General features: G+C 37.5%; 1 protein-coding gene across 6 annotated transcripts in view; it reads left to right on the top strand.

The window, feature by feature from the left end:
* Window positions 1-5: 5 nt before the first annotated feature.
* Window positions 6-16,909, top strand: part of CCPG1 (cell cycle progression 1) — a 38,516-nt gene continuing 21,612 nt past the window's right edge. For 5 of the 6 annotated variants that reach the window (XM_045812086.2, XM_087859226.1, XM_045812082.2 and 2 more), the window contains exon 1: window positions 6-145. The gene's annotated coding sequence lies outside the window, so the exon portion shown is untranslated. Of the gene's footprint in view, window positions 146-10,450; window positions 10,610-16,909 lie in introns of all 6 variants that reach the window. The other variant, XM_087859224.1, reaches the window with a different exon arrangement.

Genomic DNA, 16,909 nt, shown 5'->3' with positions numbered 1-16,909 from the left:
GGCGCCCCGCCGGCCGCCGCCTCCCGGCTGCGAACGCCTGCAAGCAGGTTGTTGTTTTTAAGAGAGGCGTCACTGTGCTCCAAGCTGTGACCGCCGCCACCGCGACAGTCAACACAGTCGGGCGGAGGTGGCGCTGCTTGTTCAGGTACGGCCCTGGGCAGGTTGGGACCCCGGGAGAGGAGTCTCGGCCGCCTGTCGGGGCCCTGTCCGGCACCCGCTGCTGAGCTGTTTGGCGGAGGCAGAGGCGGGGACTTCTCTGAGGCGGGGGGCTGCCCTGGCACGGGCTGCTCGGGCGGGGGCTGACTCCGGCGGGAGCTGGCGCAAGGGTGGTCTCGGAACGCGAGGCAGCAGCCCTCCAGGCTTGAGTAGGGTCGGGAGGTCTTGCAGCCTCCGATTCCTGCCTGCGGACCGGAGCGGCGTACCAAGGGATTGGGGGAGCTGATGGCCCTGGGGACCCTACTTCTTTCAATAGGCTGGCTTGGGCGCTTCTTGGTCTTGATTGATGAGAATCCGTATGGTAAGATGTTATGTGCGTCACCCGGCCGGTTTTTTCAGCCGGCCCATCTTTTTTGGTGACGTTTGAGCCCCGTGATGCCAGGAATAGAAAGATTAAATATTAAATAATGCAGCTGAAATTTCTGCTTATACTCCAGGCTGACAATTATTAGATCCCCTTCCTCATCTTTCCCCCCCTCAACCGGCCCGCGTTAGCGTGGTCTTCCTAAACTCCTCTGTAGCAGGTGTCCACACAGTTCCTTGTATCCTCTACGTGTTTATCTTTGTTTAATGAATCCAGCTCTGCAATTGGGAGCGGCAGTTTAAACGAACTCAGTCAATTACGGTACTTACTTTGTTGAGTGGGTGAAATTTGCACAGCTTCACAATTGCTTTATTTAAAAACGAAGTGGAGCTTTCGTGTAGTTAGAATAGGTAACTACTTGAGTCCTGCGAATTTTGGATTTGCCTCCTCCAATAAGGTTATATCCATTGGATAGTGCTTGAATTGTCTCTGTTAGCGCTTCATATTTTTGGTTTAAGATTTGAAGCTTATTAGGTCCTACATTTCTCGGGGGGGTATAATTTTATCACACCTTGGACGCTAGTGTGAACGGTTTACTATTTGCCGAGTTCTCATCATAAAGGTGAAGGGACAGGAGAAAAGGTATTATTTTAATGCGTAATTTTTAACCCTTTAAGCGAAGGATAGGATTCTGATTAAAGAAGCTATTAAATAAAAATCATTCTCAAATAATATTCAGGGGTGTGGGAAATACTTTTTAAGTGAAAACTGGTTAGAAAATAGGTTAATTCTAATTTTGTAAACGAAACTATAGAACCAGAAGTGATCATGTCTACTAGAAAAAAGCTCAAAAGATAGTTATAAAAGTGATAAGATGGTGAAACCATAAATGACTTTTTCTTTATACTTTCTGGCATTTTCCAAATTTTCCAAGGAAAACAATTTAAAAAAAGGATATACAGGTGCGGCAGTTCTATAGACCCTTTAAACATTGCTTTAAAAAGCAAATAAGCAACAAAAAAACCTACACAGAGCCCCTGTTACTGCATCCACAGACTATATGATTAATATAATAATATATTAATATAATAATTTAAATGTAAATTATTTGTCTGGAAGGGGCAGAAAGTGCATTAGTTGGATTAAAAAGGGAAAAAAACCCCAGATATGACAATAATTCTTAGCATTTGTACATCTCATTTTAATCTCTTTTCATTTTGTATGATAAAATCAGCGCCAGAGTGCTTAGTCTTTAGTTAAGGCAGTGCAATGTTGATTATTTTTGTAAATCCATCAGGTGACAAAAGATGGCCATATTAATCTGAAAAGATCTAGAGATAGGAGAATTTTAAGTTTATTATTTGTAAGCATTTGCCAGTGGAAATAAGGAAGTTAAGCAGTGATGAAATGGGGGGTTTAAAGCTTGTTTTCATTAAATCACTTTGAGTACCATGTTTTGTATGGTACTGATATTTTGGATTGTGCTTACTTTTATTTTCTATTTGGATATGTTGGAGATGGATGGGTAAGAAGAATATTATTTAGCCCACATTTTGTTTTCTGTCCTAAAGAAAGGGTCACATTGGTCTTCTGTAGGAATATTCTATGTATTTTTGCAATTACCAGTCCTGAAAAATTGAGGTTTAACCTCTACTCCAAGATACAATAAGTCTTAATATAATATCCATTCTAAAGGTTTTTTTTTTGTTGTTTTTCAAGCTGTAGTATTCATCTTTTATTTTCTTTGAAGCTTTGCATCCTCCTCAAAGTTCAGTTCCTTTTCACTATTTTGTACCTTTTAATTTTGTATATGTTGTGTGTTGTGTTGGCTCAATATCTTATTAGATATTTGGGTCCGTTTACAGGGCTTAAGAAGAAACATAATTGATTAATATGTTTGATTTACTATCTGGTTCCACAGTGTTGTAGTCTCGATTGTGTTGTATTCTTATCTAAGTTAAATAAAGATTTAAAAAAGCTAGATGAGTATGAACTGCTAAGATCCTAGAGCAATAGTTTCTGACATGTTAAGAACATGGACACAGCAGCAAGGCCTGTTAAGCCCAGGATATTTTAAAACAGAAAATGCAGACTCATCTAACAATGCAGAACTACTAGAGCCTGGATTGTTTGCATGTTTATGTGTGGTTAGGTGAGGAAGTTGCTCTAATGTATGTGATAACTTTCAATATCAAGAATTTCCTTGCTGGCAGTTTTACAGTTTTGACTAGATTAAAACAAATTAGAGATATCAGTGTGTTTCAAAGGTCATGTCCAATATACTGCACCAGATAAACTTGAAAAAAGTTTCTCAATTTGAGTTCTAAGATGAAATTTAGCCCTATAATGTGGGAAAGATTGTAAGTAACTGATAAGTTTAGGGATTTTCTTTTTTTAAAGGACATCTGATGTGTGGAAACTTGTTTAAGGGCCAGTAGGGTTCTTGAAGGAAGTATTTAAAAATGAGTAAAGTGAGTCAAAGATTTTCCTCCTTCATTACAGGAAGTCAGAATTTGTAATTTTTCTTTAGTATTTGTCCATAAATCACTATCCTAAAACCTTCTGGTTCATGTTACCATCATGATGAAATTACTAAAAAGAGCATAGGATTGGGAGTCAGGATGTTTAGTGATGTTGAGCACATAATTTATGACTCTGTCTTGCCTCCATGTGTACATTGTACATAATAGCCAATTGCCTTACTTCATGAGGTATTTGTGAAGCTCAAATCAGTTATGAAAATGACATCAGTTTGTAAGTGGCAGAGTGATCTGTCCATGCAAAGTATTATTGGCTACATAAGTAACATTTACATAAAGTGTATGGTGCATTTAAAGTGTGTTAAGAATGTGATATGTATTTTTTGACTGGGAAGTTTGATGGAACAGTCAAATGGTATCTTAATTTGATATTTTGGTAGAACTTTTGGCTTTTTCTAGGTTGAAGGAAACCTGGCCCCTCTCCTGACTGTGACTTTGCACTCTGCTGCATTAAAGGTCTTGAAACTGCAGTGTGCTTTTATGGCTGGGCTTTTCATTTTGGTTTTGTTTTGTTTTTTTTTTTTTTTAATTGCACATCTGAAGTCTAAGGAAGATCATCAGTCTAACTTCTGACAGTAGGAAGCGGATGTTTTTAATGTTCTAAATGTGTTTAATGTTCTAAAATGTTACTTTAAGTTGATTTCATAACAGTGAGCCTACACTGAATATGAAATCCTAGGTCCTCTGAGAGAAACATTGCATGTGTAAACATTGGTCTTTCAGAAATAGTTTAGAGCTTAGACAGCTGCTTCTGGGGATGTCAGCTCTGCCTATTACAGTATCTGACCCTTGAGATTAACTTTAAGTAAGGTGGGCATACAGAATATTCAAGTAAAAAAAAGTGTTTTAGAAACTTTTCTGAGGACTTTATGAGAGTAAATACAAGTGAAAGTGAAAGGCAGAGGAATGTATTATGTATCATGCATGGGTTGGTAACAGCTGTTTATATGATTAGTTGATAACTCAGTATCTTAACTAACATTTTCTAATATTACTACTAAAAAGTAACAATGGATGTATATTTAATTGTTTGGTATTTTTAAAAATGGAGAACAATAGAAGTGTAAAATCCCTTTGTTTTTCATAAAATTAGGGAGAATTAAAAAGTATAGATATATGATGAATATGTATTTTTAATAAGCAAAAATTGATTATTTTTTTAAAAATTTGGGAATAGAGGAAAACAAGGAGGGAAAACCCAGTAGTTTTACTTATTTATTCATGAAAGGGAAAAAGGGGCCACCAGGGGCTCATGGTGCCCAACTGAGTTGGAGCCTGGCCAAGTTTATGTATATATGGGCTCTTTTAGGCTCTTTCAGAATTAAGATACAACAATCTTGGAAAGCCAGGATTTTTTCTCAGAATGAGAATACCTGGTGAGAGGAATGTTTACATACTAATAGGCATCCAAATTTCCCCACAGTGTTTGAATTCATATCGTTGACTCACTTCATTTCAGATGTTTTATCAGAGGTGTGGCTGCTTTTACATGGAAGCCAAAAAAAGAGTACTTTTATCTTCAAATATGGTAGTAGTTGCTTTTGTTTCCCAATTTGAGGGATGTTACATCATAGAAGGAAACGTGAAGAAATTGTGCATTGGCTCACTTCTTGATTTATTTTCTACATCAAAAGGTTAATCTGCTGCATGTAACCGTGTTGGTGCCTTTTTCTGGGTGTGGATAACGCGAAATTACTACTCTATTCTAGATTTTTTTTTTCCAGATTCCTATCTTTAGCGATAGATTTCAGTGTTTTAAATAAAATTCCACTCCATTAGAGCTAGGAGAGGGCAGCTTAACCTATAGATAGGTTATGGTTATCTTTGCATCCACTCATATGATGAATGTAGTAACCAAGAGGCAGGGCAGCCATAGGACTCACATCTTAATGCCCTAATTACTACACTGTGGACTCATCAAAGCCCTGTTTTCATCAAAGTGTCAGTTTTCCACAGTAAGTTTCTCATACCTCAGATAGTAAACATTTTTCTGACTCTTTTAAGCCCTTTGACTTGTCTTGAAGAAACTGGTCATCAGGAAGATGACTGGATTTGTATCAGGCATATACTGTACTTAAATTGGGTTTGTCTTTTTATTTTAGAAAAAAAAAATTTTCTTCTGCTGACTATAAAGTTAATAAGTGGTCATTGAAAATTTAGCAGATACATGTAATTTGTTTTTTTTGGATTTGAAAGCTTCTAAAATTTTAGTATAAATAGCATTTTACTATGCATATTTGTCGTGCTTTTTAAAATATTGATATTTCACCATGTCAAGGCATGTTGATCTACTCTATCTTTTTAATGGCTGCACTAATTATAGATACTGCAGATTTTAATTTTAATAAATTCACACTTGGTAGACCTTCCACTTTTTAATTTTGTACTATAAAAGTTGTTCGTCAACCATTCTTACACATATGTGTATAAATTTTCATACTCATGTGACTATTTCTATCAGATAAATTCCTAGAAATGAAATGAATAGGAAATGAAGGAGAATTGGTGGGTCACAGGGTATCTGCCTGTAAAATTTTGTTGTTAAAAATCACTGAAAGAAGGGGTCCTGGCTGGCTCAGTCAGGAGAACATGTGGCTTGTGATTTAAGGGTCATGAGTTCCAGCCCCAAGCGGGGTGGGGGGGGTGGGTAAAGATTACTTAAATAAAACTTAAAAAAAATTACTGAAAGGATGATAATATACATTTCCACTGTTCACAATGCCTATTTTCCCATATCTAATCTAATTTACTAACCTGTTTAGTCTTTGTTAATTGGTTAGGCATTAAAATAATCTTGCTTCTCTTTGTGTTATTTGGTAGTAAGTTTGAGCATTTTTTCAGTATTGTAAGTTATTTTTATGTCTTCTATAAATTGAGCATGTTCCTTGCTAAATTTTTTTTTATATAGGATTTCCTCAGAGACTTTTCGTTTTCCTTTTTTTTAAAGATTTTATTAATTTGATAGAGAACACAGGCAGGGGGAACAGCAGGCAGAGGGAGAAGCAGGCTCCCTGCTGAGCAAAGAGCCTGATGCAGGACTGGATCCCAGGACTCTGGGATCATGACCTGAGCTTAAGTCAGACACTTAACCTACTGAGCCACCCATGTGCCCCCACTTGCTAAATTTCCCACTCAGTGTTTTAACCTTTTTCTTATTGGTTTATTGGTGCACTTGAACTGTTTTGAAAACTCTGTCATACATGTCACAGATATTTTTCCAGTATATCATTCATATTTACGTATAGTGATTTGGCAAACAAGTGTATGATTTTTATATAAGATCTTTTCCTTTATAGTTTCTGGGTTTTGTGTAAGCTTAGAAAAAGATCGTATTTACCTCCAGATTATAAAGCTATTTTCCATTTTCTTTGAGTCTTTTTGTGGTTTCATTTTGTATGTTTAAATCTTTAGCCCTATTTTTTACCAGGTGGTAGTAAAGTTTTATGAAGCCTTATATTAATGCTGATCTTTCACAAGGCAGGCAAAAGATGACAAAAGAAAGTCTTTTGTAACTTCATGTTTAGGAAGTTTAACGGAGGCTGTGATTCCTGAATGATGCAACTTGGCAAAAAACTGATTTTTTTTTTCTTTTGGGGGCAGGATAGGAGAACAATGAAATTTCTTTCTTTTTTAATTCAAAAGTATTTTATGTGGAAGTGACTGTTTTATTTCTGCATCTCTTTCATCCTCTACCTTCTACACCAGTGGTGGGAAGCTTCTGTGTTGTGTTTTGAGCGTCCAAAATGGCAGACAGCACTTAGTTCCGTATTCAGAATTGCCTGTCAAATCCTTTGTCCTTGGTGTTTTTGGAAAGCCATTTAGCTTTGCCTTTGCTTGGTGAAAATATGTTGCAAGATTTATCTGATGTAACAGTTTAAAAGTCCTATAGAAACTTAGTCTTTTTCAAATAAAGGGTTTAGCTGACCATTCTAGCCAGTAAGCTTGAAATCAGCTTCCCTAGGGTAGTACTTATGTTTCCCACAGCACAAGGCATAGTGGGTACTAAGTACTCCTAAACTAGGTTTATTTATTGCTAGAATTTGGGGACTGAAATAGGGTCGGCATTGCAGATAGAAAAAAGAAAAGTATAAACTGACCCCATCACTTAAGATTAGACTACTTTGAAAAAAGAAAACAAATACAGTGGAAGTTTCTTCTCTTCCACAGTGAACAGATTGAAGAGTCCTTAATTCCTGAGAGAGACACATTTCTCACCATGTAACTACAGAAGTAGTTATGTCAAAATTTTTTAGGAGGGGAGAAGGAGAGGGAGAATCTTAAGCAGGCTCCATGCCCAGCACAGAGCCCAACATGGGGCTTGATCTAACAACCCTGAGATCATGACCTGAGCCAAAATCAAGAGTCAGATGCTTAACTGACTGATCCACCCAGACCACCCCATGTCAGAATAACTTTTTAAATGCGAATTTTCCAAATTACCATAAAGCATAGTGACAAAACCGTCTAACTTAGTAAAAGGCTTTGATGATTTTTTCCTTGCATCACTGTTTTTCATTGATGATAAAAACCCATCAGCAACTTAAATTATCCATTAATAGGGTAATCAGCTATGATAAATATAACAATACATTATGTAGTCATTAAAGTCATTTTTGAATAATTTTTAAAACATTAAAAATTTTTGTTAAACAGCTAATTGGGAAAAGTAAGGTAGGAAACTTGTTGACCCTAGTGCTTATATAAAATGTTTGGAAGACTATATCCAAGGTGCATTTAAATAAAATTTGCAGCAAAATAAACTGTATGTACTCCCACTATTGAGGAACACATTCTTTGCCCATCTTTTTTTTTTTTTTTTTTGCTTTTGTACATGGTCTTTATTTTGCCTGAAACACCCTCTGTAATCTTAATCTGTACATTTTGCTTCTGTTTGTACTCACCTTGCATTTTTGCCTAATCAAAATCTATTTTGGGCCCTAAAGGATAATAATTATAGTAAAAGGATTTAGAACAGTGCCATATAGCTCGTGTGTAATAAATATTTCTGGAATGAATGTGAAGGAATGAATTTATCTTGAAGTCAGAGGGTTGAAGCAACTTAAAGAGGTACATAAAATTCAGGAAGGTAACAAAAGTAGAAGAGAAGAGGGAGACAGAGAGAACATAGTGGTAGAAATTATAAAATGGAACCAAGGATGAAGATACTCTTCTACCCACAGTATCCATTGTGATGTCTCTCTTTTTACCAAGGGTAGGTATCACGAGGGAAAGCTCTTCCTGTTACTGAGGGTACCTGTTCAGGTTGAGCTCATTTATTCTAACACTCCATTCAGAAATAAATTTCTACTGATGATTTTTCTAAAGAAGATGCTTGAAAGTGGAGTGAAGTATATGCTTCCTAACAGTTTCAGGATAACAAGTTCAGTGGGGCTCTTTTTTTAGTGACTTGTTACTGTAGACCCATGGTGTTACAACAAAGAGTTTATGTTGGAGTAAGGTTAAGGTGTAGCACTTTTATGGGGGCTGTCTCCTCTATAGTTAGAGAGTAAAATGCCTTTGCATAGATCTGAACTAGACTTCACTGTCTTTAATACTAAACAGAGAGCATCTTCAGTATTACATCAGAAAGGCCGGTCTCCTGATAGATGCAAGAGTATCATCATCTGACCGCTGAAAGTAGAATGAAGCGATACAGAAGCCAGCTCCAGCTGGAGACTTTCATCCTTTTTTTTTTGGAAGAGATTCTGCTCGGCTTTTGTAAAAGGTCTTTTTAGAGCTGAGGAGTACAGTAACCGGGTCAGACTGCTGGGGTGATGTGGCATTAGGCGTCATCAAATTTTCTTTACTTGCTGCTGGGGACTTTACTGGTAAGCAGAAGAGTGGGTGAAACTGTTAGATAATAGTGGATTTCTTAAGCTTTTCTATTTCGATGTCTCCATTGTGATGGTTAGGGATTTTAGTGGCTCTAAATCCCTTTTGAAAATAGGCAGAATTAAAAAAATATAACTATGCTAAGTTAAACAGATACAAATTTAGGGATGGGGCTAAAATTGGAGCTCTTTATCAAAGCCTTGAACATAATACTAATAAGTAAAGTTACTCAAGGAAGAGAGTAATATAAACTACCACTAGGCAAGTTATGCTATGAAGTAAGAAGTAAATGCTGTAAATTCAGGGAAAGGAGAGACCATTGTGTCAGAAACTGCGATCTAGGAAAACTTGCATGGAGGGCTGAGCCTTAAATATTAGAAATCAGAAGAAAGGAAGGAGGAAAGCATGCCAGGAAGTGTAACTTGAGTAAGTAAAGACACAGAGGTAGGGCTGTCCATTCTGTATTCAGGAGACACACAGGAAGTAGATTACTTTGACCATGTGAGAGCTCAGGAGGGAGACCTAAGTGATTGCTAGGTTAGAGCAGGTAGTGAAAGCTTCTGAATATCTCCCTAGACTTGGACTTTGTAGAGAATACTTACCCTCAAGGTCATGGGGAAACTTTTAAATGGGAAGGAAAAAAAGTTCTGGTACTTGGAGTTAAGTATTGTATGTAACCTGCAGTCAGTTTCATCTTTGCTTGTATATAAGTGTTTAGGGTGGTTGTATATGTTTAGGAAGGGACCAAGGAAAGAGTTGAAAAATGGTACTAGTGATAAGTACCATAATAATTAAAACAGCATTGTATTGGTACAAGGAATATAGATCAGTAGAACAGAATGGAGACTACAGAAACCGATCCATAAATGTATATAGAACTTTTTATATAATAAAAAGTGGCATTTCAAATCATAGAAAGTATGGAATTTCAGTAATCAGGATAATTGCTAACACCAAAAGGGAAAAAAATCTGCATACAGAAATTTAAGTAGCTCAGTGTAAAAGCCAAAATTGAAGAAGTGTTAGAAAATATACAAGAATAATTTTGTAATCTTTGGAAAGACTTTCTAAAGCAAGATGTAAAATATAGGTGTTCTAAAATTTAAAACATATTTGTGCTAGAAGTTATTTTTAAAAAATTGAAGCATTTTAGAAGAAAATATTTGTGATAAGTATAACAGTGAATTATTTCATGACCCAATTTATAAAGAACTTCTACAAATCGATAAAGATATCCAATAAGAAAGTGTAACATAGGAACATTAGATAATTTACAGAAAAGGAAATGAGGATAGCCAATAAACATTGGCAAAAATGTACAATCCCGCCAAGTTATCTGGGAAATGCAGATTAAGATAAAGAGATTGTTTTTGCTTATGAGGTGATCAGATAATAAAAAGGGTCGTTACCCTGTTAAGGTTATGGAGAAATAAGGTACCCTCCTATTTTGGTAGAAGACCTTCCCTAACCTGGTTTAAAATGCTGATTCCCGCCCCCCCCCCCCCGCCCCGCCAATTCCCTGCATTCAGTTTTCCCCTTTCATGCTTTTTCTCCACAGTACTTGCCACCAACTGGCTTACTACATATTCTGCTTGTTTGTGGCACTAGAACATGAACTCTCTTCAGGGGAGGTCCTGGTGTTCTGCCACACTGCTGTGCTGTGTCCCCAGCACTTGGAATAGTGATTCATGCATGGCACATAGCACTTGCTCAATAAGTAAGTATATGCTGACTGACTGAATGAGTGTAATATTTATGTTCCAGGTTAAGGTAGTCTCATTTAAACTATTTCTGTAGGGTTGTTATTGGATAAAAAATAGAGTATAAAGGACATTTTAAAAGTTTTTATTAGTTGGGATCTTGGATTCTCTTCCCTTTCTTACGATGAAATCTGGTTTAAACCAGGCATTTTGATAGCTTGTTGGGGAGGTGAAAGTTCAGGAGCCTTTGAAAAGCATTTAGGAAATGGTTCTTGAAAGCTAGCTAGACTGACTGCTCTTGATCACATAGTTCAGCGGCATTTTTGGAACCTTTGCTGCCAGCCCATTGGTTGGCTTACATTGGAATTATAGACGTGTGGAAGAATAATGCCTCCATTCTTCTCCATCATATCTAATTCTAGAAGATATGGTGATAGGAAACCGTACCTTTTCCATAGTAAAATGTAGCTACTCAGGAAGGATGAGGGGCACCATCATTATCAGGTAACACTCCCTCCACTTGCACTTTATGAGATAAAATTAATATTGTTGCTGTGTTATTACTTTTGACAACTGCCACCTAAATTATTTTACAGTTACATCTTTAGCGCATAACTCCCCTAAATTCAGTTTCCAGCTTCCTGCTTGATGTTTCCACTTGGATGTGATAATTGCCGTCTCAGATTTAAGATGCCCCAAAACAGTTCACCAGTTTTCTTTTCATAACCTACTGCTTTTGAAGCTTTCCTGTCTCAGTGGCAATTTCATTTTTGTATTTGTTTAGTCCAGGAGTCATCTTTCACACCTAATATTCAGTATTTTGGGAAGTGCTGTTAGCTAGCTGTTACCTTTAGAATACGTGTGTTATCTGTCCACTTCTGACTATCTTCACAGCGACCACCCTGGGCCAAACCAGCATTCTCTCTCTCTCTCTCTCTCTCTCTCTCTCTCTCTCTCTCTCGGCTGGATTACTGTAGCTCTGCAGATGACCTACCTACTTCTGCCTTTGCTCTCCCCCACGATGCTGTCTCCGTAAGGCTACCAGACTGAACTGTTTCTTTCCTGATAATTCTCATGACCTTTAGTTTGACTCAGAGTGAAAAGCTACAGAGTCTTAGGACCTGTACGGCCCTACATGGGCCATCCCCTGCCTGTTACTCTCTGTCCTCATCTCTTCCTACTTTCTTGCTAGGCCACTCTTCTTTATCACCCAGGCCTCATGGCTATTACTCAGAGATGCAGGCTGGCTTCATTCCAACTTTGTTACCTGCTGTTTGGTCAGAAGTACTCTTTCCCCAGTTAACTGACTAATTTCCTCACCTATTTAAATAGTTGCTTAAATATACTTTTTTTTTTTGGTTTTTTGTTTTTTCGATTTATTTATTTGACAGAGCGCACAGTCAGGGAGAGTGTCAGGCAGACAGAGAGGGGAGCGGGAGAAGCAGGCTCCCTGCTGATCAGGGAGCTGGATGTGGGGCTCAGCGCCAGGATCCTGGGTTTATTATGACCTGAGCCACCTAGGCGCCCCCAAATATACTTTCTTAATGAAGCTTTTCCTGACTATGTTTTTAAAAATGAGTCCTCTCCAACCCAACATTTTCTGTACTCCTCTCGTGTGTTTCTCTACAGTAGGAACTGTGCCATCAAATATACTGTCTGTTCTAGCTGTTTATATTATTTATCGAATGTCTCCAGTGTGGAAGATGAAATGCACAGTACAACTGAGATGGGTTTAATTCAGGCTACTGCAGTATGGAGAAAGTTCATTAATGAGAAACATCTCAGGGAGAAAACCAAAGGGTTTTTGTAGAGACAAGTAAACAAGGGAATTAGGAGGAGGATGGAAGTGACTTTTAACTGGGATTTTTGTGAGGGTAGGTTGATCCTTTGCAGTTAGTCATTTGTCAGAAGACAAAACAGGACTGGGAGATTTTTCAGTGTTCCTTGCTTTCCTCGAACATAGGGCTCAGTTCAGCATAGTCTACTACGAATAGAATTTAAGCCCCAGGAGGCAAGACTTCTGTTTTGTATATTGGTATATATAGGTATTTTCAATACCTAGAAAGTGCTAAGGACTCAATAAATGTTGAACAGATGGGCTCAGTTCAGCATAGTCTACTACGAATAGAATTTAAGCCCCAGGAGGCAAGACTTCTGTTTTGTATATTGGTATATATAGGTATTTTCAATACCTAGAAAGTGCTAAGGACTCAATAAATGTTGAACAGATGGATAAAGGAATGAATTTAAAATGGTATTCACCTTAGGCCTCCTGTCTGCTGAAGAATGTGATTGTACCAGTGTGGAACTGGACTTGCTGCTGTAAGTAGCTTCATAAATGAGATGAGACTCTATGGAATAAATTTATATCCTGTCGTCACCAATATGTGCTATATTCTATGTTGAAACTGTATGTTTGTAATACATATTGTCATTCTCTTTCATAGAGTTCTGCATATAAAATTTTACATGTTGTGAAGATATGTTCCTTAGGATTTCTTACGAAGTGAGAATCAATTTAAATAATGTCTCCTATTCTGGAATCTCTTAGGATGTTGGATTTTGTCTTGAAGGCAGTGTGATTCAGTAGTTTAAACGATTAGATTTATGAGTGTGAGCAGACTTATGAAGGAGTGATGGAAAGGGAATTGATCGCAGGTAGAGATCCATTAGGGAGCTGTCACTGTAATTGCAGTGGGAAACGAAGTTGGGTTAGGCAGTGGAAGCAGGAATGGATAAGGAGTTGTTAGACTTGACTAGATTTTTAGGTCAAGGTGAAGTTTTAGTTATTCTAAATCTAGGATTTTTGATCTGGTATTTCATGGCTTTTCCTTATGTCCAGATTGTTTTTGGCTAATGCTGTTCTCTGAGATACCAGAAACAGGAGGAACAGCAGGGTGTGATTTTAGTTTTGTAGAGGTTGTATTTGAATGCCCAAGAGCCTAAGCAATTGGATATATATGACTGCTTAAGAAACTACTCGGGAATGAAAGGAAGCCTGAGTCTGGAAACGGGCTTCAAGTTTATAATCTTCTTTAAGTACCCTCAGCTGTATAACTTTGTATTTTTTATGCCTTTGTAACTTCTCATAAATTCTGCATATTTTTACATTACTAGTAAAGCTCTTAAAATGGGAAGGGTTTGCGGGGCGCCTGGGTGGCACAGCGGTTAAGCGTCTGCCTTCGGCTCAGGGCGTGATCCCGGCGTGATGGGATCGAGCCCCACATCAGGCTCCTCCGCTGTGAGCCTGCTTCTTCCTCTCCCACTCCCCCTGCTTGTGTTCCCTCTCTCGCTGGCTGTCTCTATCTCTGTCAAATAAATAAATAAAATCTTTAAAAAAAAAAATGGGAAGGGTTTGTGCATTTACCTTTGGTCAAAATAATGGGAGGTTCCTCTAGAATTTTGAGTTCCTCGAGAAACAGTTTAGACTTGTGCTACTAACTGTATCATCATCCAGAAGTCTGTTTACCTTTCTTCTTCTTCTTTTTTAAAGAGTTTTATTTATTTATTTGTCAGAGAGAAAGAGAGAGGGTGCGTACAAGCACGGGGCTATGCAGACAGAGAATCCCAGGACCCTGGGATCACGAACTGAGCCGAAGTTAGATGCTTAACTGACTGAGCCACCCGACGTCCCACCTTTATTCTTTTTGAGTGCCTAATATGTATCCAGCAATGTGCTGTGTGTTGGGAATATATAATAGGCAGGTAAATAAGCAATTACAACAGCATTCTCTTTCAAGTAATAGATTAGGGAAAATACTAGTCTTTGGGGATGGGGTCGGGGAATTGTTCACAAAAGAAGTAATGCATTAGCTGAGATAGGAAGGATGGACACAGGGGTTTGGGTTGAGGTAGTGGGGTAGGGAACTGATCAGAATATCCGCAAAGCCCCAGAGTTAAGAGAAAACCAAGCCTTTTAGGGGAATCAAAATCATGAGGGGAGAGGGAATGGAAGGGGAGAAGATGAGATGCTAGAGACGAAGCGTTAGATATACAGTGCCTTTGGGCGTTATCCAAAAGACAGTATGAAAATCTTAACATTTTAAAGGAGTAATATATAAAATTATCATTGTAGGAAGAGCACTGACAAGTGGGGAGGTTCAGATACAATGGCAGATTTGGGTCAGTGTGTCTAGGGTGGAACTCAGAAATTTACTTTTAAAAAGTTTGCTCTAAGTGCAGTGCACCCAACTTTTTGAGAACTGCTGACTTAAAAAGATTCTTTAGTAGGACTGTGAATTTTACTTATCCAAACTGTTTCTCTGGTGTCGTGGCGGGTATTATTTTTCTCATTTGGGCTAGATGTCAAACTTGTCTTCCTTCAAGATGAGTAAACAAAGAATTAAACTGGGGCCTGATTTAAGTGGGCTCCTTGATTCAAAGAACTCAGATATGGTGAAGTTGATCCAATTTAGCAATTTATATACCTTGATTTTGAAATGTTGTCTTTGTTAATTTCATCACCTGAGCTATTAGATTACTTTGTTAGAAAACAAATGGCTAGGAACTGTTTAAAAGAACTTTTTAATGGAAATTATCAAGAGAAGGGTAGGAGATATATACATTAAATATCTCTGATTGGGTTTGGTAACCCACAAGTTTTGGAAGGTTATTAACAAAATAAAGCGCTGGTACGTCTCGGTGTTGAGATGGAGCAGCAGTGAGAATGTGAGCTTATAGAGGAGATTAGAATCTTTCACATGGTGAAGAAAGAAAGCTTTTTAGGCTTCAGCCAGTTTTCTTTTTCCTACTTCTTGTTCCGTATAGAATGGTTCTTCCGACTACCCAGTCACTTAAACCAGAAACCTGGGAGTTATCCTACCAACAATCTCTTATTCAGTCCTTTAAAAAAAAACCTTTCATGTCTTCTAACATCTTTCCACCCCTTCCGTTTTCCTTTGTCCCCTCCCCCCTCATCAGTCCTGGTTAAATGTAGGTGCTCATCTTCTCCAGGGAGTAATGCGCTGATGGCTTGTATCCCGCAAGTCCAGGCTCTTTAATTGCATCTTAATTTATGCACTTTTAAAGATTCATACCTGATTTTCTTTTAATATTCCACTCATGCTAGATTAATTGCTTTGCTTAGAACTTTCATATTTAATTTTTTCTGCCTTTGTTTTTGCTCTGTAATGTTTTTTCTGTTCTTTTGGGGACTCCTTCCAGTGTCTTTTTTTTTTTTTTTTAAATGGGGAAACAGAACTTTACTTTTTGTGCTATCTCTTAATTTTAAAATTTTGGCAACTAATTCAGGTAAAAAAAAATGCTCTCTTGCATGTCTTAAACATTGCAACCTCATTTATAAAGCCTTCTTTGACCATTCTCCTTTCCTCCTGCTCAGTCTTTGTGTAGTCTCATATGTTAACCCATAATTTTCAAATTTTTATAAAAGAATTCAAGTACAAATAGTAACATATCAAAAAAATTTTTAAAATTCATCAAAACTGACTCAATGAGGAATTGGGAGTTATCTAGTCAATTTAATAAGGAATGCTGAAATAAAATTACTAAGGCATAAAAATTGGTTAATACCCTCTAGGGTATGCAGACTGTAGTCTTTCGGGTAGTCTTCTCTACTGGAAAGAAAACATTTATTGCACCGTAATAGTTTACCTTTAAATTTATAGTTATAAACTGCCTGGGCCCTAATCAGTTGTAAGTAAGAAATCAAGTAATTGAGTGACCTCAGGTGAACTTACTAGAAAATACTCTAGCATGACAGTAAAAGTCATACAGTCATCTTTATATCTTATTTTAGATTTTTCGAATAATTTGTTTGAAAATATGCTAATTGTTATATCATTAATGACCAAGCACCTTCTCATTTTATTATTATTTTTAGGGGGGAGTAGGGGCAGAAGGAGAGGGAGAGAGAGAATCCAACGTGGGGCTTGATCTCATGATGCTGAGATCATGACCTAAGCCGAAATCAAGAGTCTGATGTTTAACCAGCTGAGCCACCCAGGTGCCCCGGCACCTTCTCCTTTTAAAATGTTAGTTTTTCAGGAATCACTAATGAAAGATATAGACCAATATTTTTTGCTCTGTTCTTATTTGAAGACTGGTTCCATATTACATTATCTGCAGTAGAGCTTTCTGTTAGAACACCAACCATCAAGTTGGATTTAATGTGTTCTCAGTGTATGTACAATAATAGAAACATTTATAAGATTTAAATGTATAGAACAAAGCCAGTAAGATATCATTTAATTAGCTTGGTTTTGAAGTTTAAATAGGAGTTTCAGATAGTAAGGGGAAAACAAACCAGGTAGAGTGACCAGTATATGTGTTGGTTTAGGACTTAAGTCTAGGTTATTGTC

Source organism: Ursus americanus, chromosome 36, assembly GCF_024610735.1.
Source record: "Ursus americanus isolate L20-20 chromosome 36, mUrsAme1.1.p, whole genome shotgun sequence".
Lineage (NCBI taxonomy): Eukaryota > Metazoa > Chordata > Mammalia > Carnivora > Ursidae > Ursus > Ursus americanus.
The sequence above is the reverse complement of the archived record's forward strand: the minus strand, read 5'-3'. Positions and strand labels throughout refer to the sequence as shown.